The sequence below is a fragment of the Octopus bimaculoides genome, chromosome 1 (genome assembly GCF_001194135.2).
Source record: "Octopus bimaculoides isolate UCB-OBI-ISO-001 chromosome 1, ASM119413v2, whole genome shotgun sequence".
In the NCBI taxonomy this organism is placed as follows: Eukaryota; Metazoa; Mollusca; class Cephalopoda; order Octopoda; family Octopodidae; genus Octopus; species Octopus bimaculoides.
Window position 1 is genome coordinate 79,014,841 of NC_068981.1, and position 9,931 is coordinate 79,024,771.

General features: G+C 38.7%; 1 long non-coding RNA gene across 1 annotated transcript in view; it reads left to right on the forward strand.

Annotated features, from left to right (window-relative positions):
• LOC128247651 (uncharacterized) overlaps positions 1-9,931 on the forward strand; it is a 41,978-nt gene that overhangs the window by 28,336 nt on the left and 3,711 nt on the right. Inside the window, exon 2 of the long non-coding RNA XR_008264022.1 lies at positions 7,795-7,861. This is a non-coding gene — a long non-coding RNA (uncharacterized LOC128247651). The remainder of the gene's footprint in view (positions 1-7,794; positions 7,862-9,931) is intronic.

A 9,931-nucleotide genomic window follows, 5' to 3' on the forward strand; every position in this document is an offset into this window, starting at 1 on the left:
TATATATATATATATATATATATATATATGTATATGTATAAGTATATTTCCCGATATGGAAATACACTTATATATAAGCAAGGTCTAGAATCAAAGAGCCTTAGAGTTAACCTAGCAAAAACCAAAGTCTTAGTAAGTAGGAAGGCAGACAAATCACAAGTCCCTTCAGGTAGATAGCCCTACTCAGTCTGTAGAAAAGGTGTAGGTAGTAGCTCTGTAAGATGCACCCAGTGTAAGTTTTGGACATATAAAAGGTGCAGCAGTATCAGAGGAAGATTAACAGGGAAAATAGCTTTTGTGTGTGGTAGATGCACAGGTACAATAAACACCGAAAGTATACAGAAAATAGACTCCATCAACTGTCATGAGAGTAAGCTAGAGGTCGTAGATAGCTTGTTACCTAGGTGATCAAGTTAGTAGTGGAGGTGGATGCTCTGAGAGCATAGCTGTCAGAATAAAATTAGGCTGTGCAAAATTTAGAGAGCTCCTGCCTCTGCTGGCAACAAAGAGCCTCTCTCTCAGAGTGAAAAGCAGATTGTATGATGCCTGTGTGTGAACAGCTATGCTACATGACAGTGAAACATGGGCTGTGACAGCCGAGGACATGTGTAGGTTTGAAAGAAATGAAGCCAGTATGCTTCACTGGATGTGCAATGTCAGTGTGCATGTTCAACAGAGTGTAAGCATCTTGAGAGAAAAGTTAAGCATAAGACACATCAGATGTGGTGTGCAAGAGAGGTGACTGCACTAGTATCATATGATGTGTATGGACAAGGACAGGTGAGAAAAGAAGTGCTGATCTCTAACTGTGGAGGGAACCTGTGGTAGAGGTAGACCCAGGAAGACATGGGATGAGGTGGTGAAGCATGATCTCCAAATTTTGGTCCTCACAGAGGCAATGACAAGTGACCAAGACCTTTGGCGATATGCTGTGCTTGAGAAGGCCTGTCAAGCGAAGTGAAATCAGTTGTGGCAGATACTGGTGTCGCACAAATGGCATCCATGTGGCACGTAAAAACATTTTTCAAGCATTGGGCCTTACAGAGGCAAGGACTGAGACCATTTTGCATTATGCCAGGCTTCGAGTGTTGGGCCTCAAGGAGGAAATGACTGAGTCCATTTGGAATTATGCTGTGCTTGAGAAAAAGATCCATCAAGCCAAGTAAAACCACATTCATGGCAGATACTGGTGTCATGCCAGTGGAATGTAAAAGTACCCATTACACTCTCGGAGTGGTTGGCGTTAGGAAGGGCACCCAGCTGTAGAAATCATGCCAAAACAGACGGGAGTCTGGTGCAGCCTTCCAGTTTGCCAGCCCTGGCCAAACCACCCAACCCATGCCAGCATGGACTATGGACGTTAAATGATGATGCTGATGATGATGATGATGTATGTACGTACGTATGTATCATTTACATTGATCACTCTTCTGTACAACCAAATTATTTCTCCTTCTCAACCATCATACATCTGTCACTCTCTCTATGTTCTACATCTGCCTCTCTTCCAAGTTACCACACTCTCATGCAACCTAACACCCACATATAATCTCTCTCACCACAATAAGTTTATAAGATATTTTCTTTTTAAATTCAGAACACAAATGTAGAAGTATCAAGAAATATGTAAGTTTTTCCTAATCATATATCTCAAAGTGAATTCAGGTACATTCAGGTATAAATAATAGTTTATAATACATTAGACAAAAAAACCTTGGATTATAAGGTATTATTTATAGTTGAGTTCCATTCAAACTACATCTTTAACAAAGATATATATATTTTATATATAGGGGTTGGACAAAATAATGGAAACACCAAGCATCATAGTATCATAATTTTGAAATATCTATAAAATCGTCAAAAGCTTGTTTATTTTTATGTTTTTTGATTTATTATTAGTGTTGCTTAATACGTTTGGCTAAAATTGCTGTTTTTTTTCAGAAATGACAGATCTATCAGACTTTCAAAGAGGTCAAATTTTTGGTGCTCGTATGGCAGGTGCTAGCATGACGAAAACAGCCGAAATGTTTGGTGTATCAAGAAGTACTGTCTTGAAAGTAATGACAGCCTTTGAGAAAGAGGGAAAAATCTACTTGTCGAAACAAAACTCCAGAAGAAAACCAAAACCTTCAGATGGGGACTGTTGGACTCTTACGCAAATTGTTAGAAAGGATCAGAAAAGTACAGCTCCCAAAAGTACTGCAGAGCTTAATGACCACCTCAAGAACCCAGTTTTCACAAAAAACTGTTCGCCAGGATCTTCATAAAGCCGGATTTCACAGGAGGTTTCCAGAAAACCACTGCTTTCGAAAACAAACATTGCAAAGCATTTAGAGTGGAGTAAAAACCTACAGAATTGGTCCCTAGAGCAGTGGAAGAATGTTATTTTCTCAGAAGAGTCATCCTTTACCTTATTTCCGACCACCAGCTGAGTATACGTGTGGAGACAGCCAAAAGAAGCATTTGACCCAGACTGCCTTCTTCCACCTGTTAAACATGGAGGAGGATCAGTAATGATCTGGGAGGCAATATCTTGTAAATCTGCTGGCCCAGTGGTTTCCCTTCATGGCATTAATAGCCAAATCTATCTAAGCATTTTATCTGATCGAATTCATCCTATGGTTGCGGAACTGTTTCCGGAGAGAAACGCAATCTTTCAGGATAATAATGCACCAATTCACACAGCTAAAGTTGTTACTGAATGGTATGAGGAACATTCTAGTAAAGTTGAACATCTTATCTGGCTACCACAGTCATCAGATCTCAATATTATTGAACATTTATGGTGCATTTTAGAAAAACACATAAGGAATTGATATCCTCCACCATCATCACTACACGAACTGGAGACTTTTAGCTGAAGACAGGACAAAAATTCCTTTGGAAACAATTCAAATTTTGTATGAGTCCATACCTTGTAGAATTCAAGCTATAATTACTGCCAAAGGTGGTCCTACCCCATGCTAGTATAAATTTGTTTGAAATTTTAAGGTGCTTCCATTATTTTGTCCAACCTCTGTAGTAACAATAATAATAATCCTTGGATGGAATTTATAAATATTTTAATGCATCACTACACATGTCTCCACAAATCAAACGTCTCTTAAGATCACAGTCTGTATTCCTGGGATGATTACAGTGTAGTCCATAGTGCCCGTGGGTATTGAGTAGATCATCTTCATGGATTCATTTCTTCATACGATATAACATTAATGGACGTTTACCAGAGGGATATTTAACCCTTCTGCTTAGTGCGAAAGTTGGTTGAGTTATGTTGGTATTTCTGTGTGTATTTAGTGGGGAAGAGGGGAAGGTGATGGAAAGTGAGAAAGGAATGGTAGTTATATGGGGAAGTGGGTGTGTGTCGTGATGTTGAACTTATTTTGCTATTCAATTTGCTTTGTTCATCACATTTAGGACATGACTATCTACAATGAGTTCTGAAGCAAACAGGTGAGCAGGTACAGCCACTACAGCCATCAGCTGTTGAAATTTATTGTCTGAATTGATAAATGATAATTTAAAAGATATATTTTATATAGATATATGATGATTACAGTATTTTATATAATTTTGTCACCGTTTATCATAGTTGTGCACAATATTAACACCTATTATCGGTTAACTCAGACCTTTCTGTTCATAGGCATAACTGTGTGGTTAAGAAGTTTGCTCCCCAACCTTCTGATTTTGGCTCCAGCTTCATCGGGAGACAAGTTAAGACAGTGCTTACTTCTGTTGCCCTGTCATTGGGAGGCATAAAAACCCTAGAGGGATAATGAATCTTCCTCTTTTTCTGCCACTTTTGCTCATGAGCAGTTTGACTTGTCAACTGACACAGCCAGTGAGGACTGTTAGCTTTTTTTTTGGGGGGGGGGAGCATTACTGCTACCGCATTGTGCAGCATTTCTTACTCTCTTCTGTTTCAGCATCAATCACATAAGATGTAACCACGTTTGTACATTATCATCATCATCGTCGTCGTTTAACGTCTGCTTTCCATGCTGACATGGGTTGGACAGTTTGACTGAGGGCTGGCAAGTCAGAAGGCTGCACCAATCTGATCTGACAAAATTTCTACAGCTGGATGCCCTTCCTAACATCAACCACTTCGAGAGTGTAGAGGATGCTTTTTATGTGCTACTGGTATGAGGGCCAGTCAGGCAGTACTTGAATGGTGCTTTTCACATGCCACTAGCATGGGAGTCAGTCAGCCGGCACTGGCATCAACCATGCTTGAATGGTGCTTTTTATATGCCACCAGCACGGGTGCCAATCAGGCGGTACTGTCATCGGCCATGACAATGACTTCACTTGACTCAACAGGTCTTCGCAAGCAAAGTCTATTGCCCAATGATTGAAGGGTACTCTTAAATGGGCTGGTCATGTTGCACTGGCACAGGCCATGGTTAAGGTCTCATTTGACTTGCTGGGTCTTCTCAAGCACAGCATATCTCCAAAGGTCTTGGTCACTTGTCATCGCTTCCATGTGGCCCAACGTTTGAAAGTCGTGCTTCACCACCTCATCCCAAGTCTTCCTAGTTTTACGTCTTCCACAGGTTCCCTCTACTGCTAGGATGTGACACATTTTCACACAGCTGTCCTCATCCATACACAACACATGACCATACCAGTGCAATCGTCTCTCTTGCACACAACATCTGATGCTTCTAATGTCCAACTTTTCTTTCAGGGTGCTTACACTTTGTTGTGTATGCAAATTTCAATGCACAACTGTTCTCTCAGCTCAAATGTGCTGTGCCTTTCATTCAAGTAAATATTGCACATCCAATCATTCATAACCAACTTATTGCTCCCTGGTATCTGTGTATATATTCCTGATACAATTGTCATACCAATTCTGTACTGCATCATGTTCCTTGCATAAATGATATCCAGTCCATCATTTACACAATCCTTTCTTGTTGGATTATCTCCCAGAACCTGCTCTTACCTGCCAAGAAACTGTGCTGCTTCTGTGCAATTAGTCCACATGTATATGACTATGTAGGTACATGCAAGAAAAGTAACATATCATATTATATAAGTGGGAAGAGGGAAAGCTACTGAATGAGTGTTTGGGTTTGTTGTTTTTGTTGTTGTATGAGGGTAGACTGTAAAGTTCATAGGCTAACTATGAAGGAATGATGCTAGAGCTGTGAAATCTCGCATGCACTAATTCCAGCCCTTCATATTAATAAATGCATTGTTTTTTTCCAGGTAAACTCACATCTGACTGCTCAAAGGAGACTTCAAAAGTAACTAGTATCAACTTCTTTTGAAAACAGACAAAATTTGGCATTGTGATGTTATCAAGTGCTTGCAGAAAAAGAGTTTAGCACTTAACAACATTCATGCTGATATAGTTGCTACATTAGGGGTGATGCTCCACCTTTATCAATTGTGCAAAACTGGGCAGCTAAATTTAGGAGGGTAAGGGTAAGTTTTAAAGATAACCCAAGAGCTGGATGTCCTGCAACTACCCCAACCAAGAAAAACATGGATCAAGTTCACCACATGCTGGTGGATGACAGGCGTTTGACTATAAATCAAACAGCTAATGCTATTAGTATATCCCATGAGAGAGTTCAGAATATTCTGCACAACAAGCTTGGCATAATGAATGTTTCTGTTTAGTGGGTGCCTTGTCTTCTGATATCTGATTAAAAGTGCACATCACAGAAAAATCTGACATTGTTTGAGAGGCAGATCCAGCTGGTTTCTTTGAATGTTTTCAAAGTCAGAATAAGGGTTGGCTTCATCACTTTGAGTCAGAGACAAAGAGATAATCCATGCAGTTTAAACACCCTTCCTCACTTGCTCCAAAGATGGCCAAGATTGTTTCATCTGCAGAGAAGGCATTGTGTTTATTGGCTGTCTTCAAAAGGGCCACGCCATCAATGGAGAGTACTCTACCAACTTGCTGAAGCAGTTACAGAAGGCTATGAAGGTGGGAGAGAGTAGGAAAGAAATGACAGTGCAGAAACAGGGCTGGGGAAGAACAGCAGAATAATAATAATGGTATAGTAGACAGGAGAAGGACAAGGGAAGGAGATACATAGATAGGTAGAGAGAGAGAGAGAGAGAGAGTGTGTGTGTGTGAGAGAGAGAGAGAGAGAGAGAGTGTGTGTGTGTGAGAGAGAGAGAGAGGGAAAGAGATGAGATATGGCTGAGAGGGATCAATGTAAAAAGTGAATGGAGAGGACAGTATCAAGAATGATAGCGAGTGAAATAGTTTCAAGTAGAAAGAAAGGTAAGTGATTCGAGGGAAAAGCTGATGAATTCAGGGTATTTAATTACAGCAGAAGAATACTGCAGTTAGAGAGATGATGGATGGTGAGAATGTCCAGGAGATTGTCCAGTTGTGAATATATTCACATAATGCTTCCAGAATATCCAAGGTGGATGAGTTTTGATGATGTATCAAATTATTATTATTATTATTATTATTATTATCCTGCCGAGATTGACTTTGCCTTTCATCTTTTTGGGGAAATGAATTAAGTACCAGTCAAATACTGGGGTCGATGTGATCAACTATTCCCCTTCCCACAAATTCCAGGCCTTGTGCCTATAGTAGAAAGGATTATTATTATTATTATTATTATTATTATTATTATTATTATTATTATTATGATATGTGAAGCTTACGACCGTGAGGTTGTAAGTTCAAATCCCAAACCGGGCTGCGTGTTGTGTTCTTGAGCAAGACACCTTATTTCACGTTGGTCCAGTTCACTCAGCTGTAGAAATAAGTTGCAATGTCACTGGTGTGAAGCTGTATCGGCCTTTGCCTTTGCCTTGGATAACACTAGTGGCATGGAGAGGGAAGGCCGGTATGCATGGGCGACTGCTAGTCTTCTATAAACAACCTTGCCTGGACTTGTACCTCGGAGGGTAACTTTCTAGGTGCAATCCCATGATCAGTCATGACCGAAGAGGGTCTCAGAGATTATTATTATTATTATTATTATGGTGGTGAACTGGCAGAATCTTTAGCATGCTAGGCAAAATGCTTAGCATCATTTCCTCCATCTTTACATTCTGAGTTCAAATTCCACCAGGGTCGACTTTGCTTTTCATCCTTTCGGGGTCGATAAATTAAGAACCAGTGAAACACTGGGGTCAATGTAATAGACTAGCCCCACTCCCCTCAAATTTCAGGCCTTGTGCCTATAGTAGAAAGGATTATTATTATTATTAACAACAACAACAACAACAGCAGCAGCAGCAGCAGCAGCAGCAGCAGCAGCAGCAGCAGCAACAGCAACAACAACAACAACAACAACAACAACAACAACAACAACAACAACAACAACAACAACAACAACAACAACAACAACAACAACAACAACAACAACAACAACAACAAGAAGAAGAAGAAGAAGAAGAAGGCAGCAAGCTGGCAGAATCGATAGCACACCAGGCAAAATGCTTAGTGGTATTTTGTCCATTTTCATGTTCTGAGTTCAAATTTCTACAAGGTCAACTTTGTCTTTTATTCTTTCAGTGTTGGTAAAATATGTACCTAAATCTTTAGTTCAATGAATACTAACCCAGAATTTAAATTAGTTATAACAGGTTAATTGATAGAGAACATAGTGTAGAATGAGTTCAATCTCTGGCAGTTAAAAATAGATAAATAAGCAAATAAATACATAAATAAACGAATAAGTGAATAAATAATACATAAATGAATAAAAAGGCAGTTTTATTTTATAAAGAACCAAGTTATTGCAATGTAGGTCAGTTGAAACAGTAGATATCAGTGTCATGTTTTTATTTTTACAGATGAAATCAATACTTTATTCGGATGATGTTTTCTGCTGTCACTTAGGGAAAAGAATTCCCCAAATTGGTAAGTAGGAGTGAATTAACTTTGTTCATAAATCAAGAAAGCAGCATCAATGATAAATATAAAATAGCTGCAGTAATGTTGATGCTTTTTTTTTTTTTTTTTTTTTTTTTTTATTTTTTTTTTTTAGAAGGTTTGTATTTGCAAAGGAACAGCACATGGCAAAACCTCACCAACTCAATTAACAAAAGAGGAGATAGATATGTATGGTCTGTAAAGAAAAGTGAGTTCAAAGGTTCAAAATAAGGAAAATATGACGTCCTTATTTTTCGTAGACATCATTGCCCTTGTCTTTAGTCTCTCCTCTTCAGTCTGGAAACCTTAGCACCTACGGAGGGAAACTTTTGTTACATGAACTATAATTGGTTCTATATACATGAACTATATGTGATTATATGTTGATTTCAAATTTTGGTACAAGGCTAGCAATTTTGGGTGAAGTGGTAAGTTGATTATATTGACCCCAGTGCTCAACTGGTACTTATTTTATCAACCCTGAAAGGATGAAAAGCAAAGTTGACCTCAGCAGAATTTGAACTCAGCACATAAAGATGGACAAAATGCCACAAAGCATTTTGCCCATGTGATAATGATTCTGCCTGCTCACTGCCTTTACATGTAATTCTATATTTTAAGAACATTTTGTGATCCTTTATCATAAACTATGATTGATTCTACAGGGTGTTCAGGTTAACTCTGACAGTTTGCATAATAGGGAAAGAAAACACAATACCTCATCTAAAAATGAAGTATCTTTAAAAAAATCAAAAAATGTCAAATAGAGTATGGCTGGGAGAAAAAGTTTTCTTAAAGTAGCTGCATTCAGCTTCCACTATGGCCTCAAGACGACTTAGTAACCTGATACAAGCATCCCTCACTGTAATCTTGAGCAAGGTCATTGCCAATGCCGCTGGACTGGCTCCTGTGCAGGTGGCACATAAAATACACTATTTTGAGCGTGGCATGTGAAAGCACCCACTACACTATCGGAGTGGTTGGCGTTAGGAAGGGCATCCAGCTGTAGAAACTCTGCCAAATCAGATTGGAGCCTGGTGTAGCCATCTGGTTCGCCAGTCCCCAGTCAAATCGTCCAACCCATGCTAGCATGGAAAGCGGACATTAAACAATGATGATGATGATGATGATGATGATGACATAATTTAGACAACAATTTATTCACCGCACCCTGTATATATATATATATATATATATATATATATATATACACACACACACACACACACACACACATATATATACACTGTACTCTTGCTTATTCATGATTTGGCATCTGCAGTCCCAGTTATTCGTAGAACTAATAATTGCTCGCGGAATTGTAAATATTGTCCGCAATTTTTTATGGCATTTTTTATGGCAATATATACTTTTTCACACTTTTTAAGGCTAAACCTAATAAAAATATGTCATATTTGCCAGTTTACTGGATGCCCCTTCACTGCTGAAGGTCCCTCTGATTAGAATAGTCTTGCATCACATCGCTTGATTTTTTTTTTAGATACAAGTACACTGTATCTTATATCTCTTATTCCTGCTTTCACTCAAAGCTTGCTAATTAGTATAGCAACTACCAGCGCTTTTTTTAAATATTATCGCTACATTTGATCATACACATTTCAACAGGATAATTCTTAAGGTCGTGAGCCAATACAGCCTCATTGAAATTAGGTTACTTGCTGGTCCCCCTCTCTTTCTCTCTCTCTCTTATTATTATTATTCAGTAGTTTTATTTTTATAACGTGCTTTCACTTCACTACCGAGCGCAGCTCTGTGCGCCTTGGGTATGTGCTGTGGTTTGCTGTGGTGCTCTTATGTTTACTGTATTGAAAGTGTTTTGCGTAGAATGTGTGCAGTGCCCAGTAGTGCAATTTTCTGTATGTTATATATATTTGTAAGTCCTGCTATTTTTGTTATGTATTTGTCTGAATATTTTTTTATTATACCTAAGGCACCTACTATGATAGGAATTGTTTCTGTTTTTAGATTCCACATTCGAGTTATCTCTATTTCCAGGTCTTTGTATTTTGAAAGTTTTTCCATTTCTTTTAGAGAAAC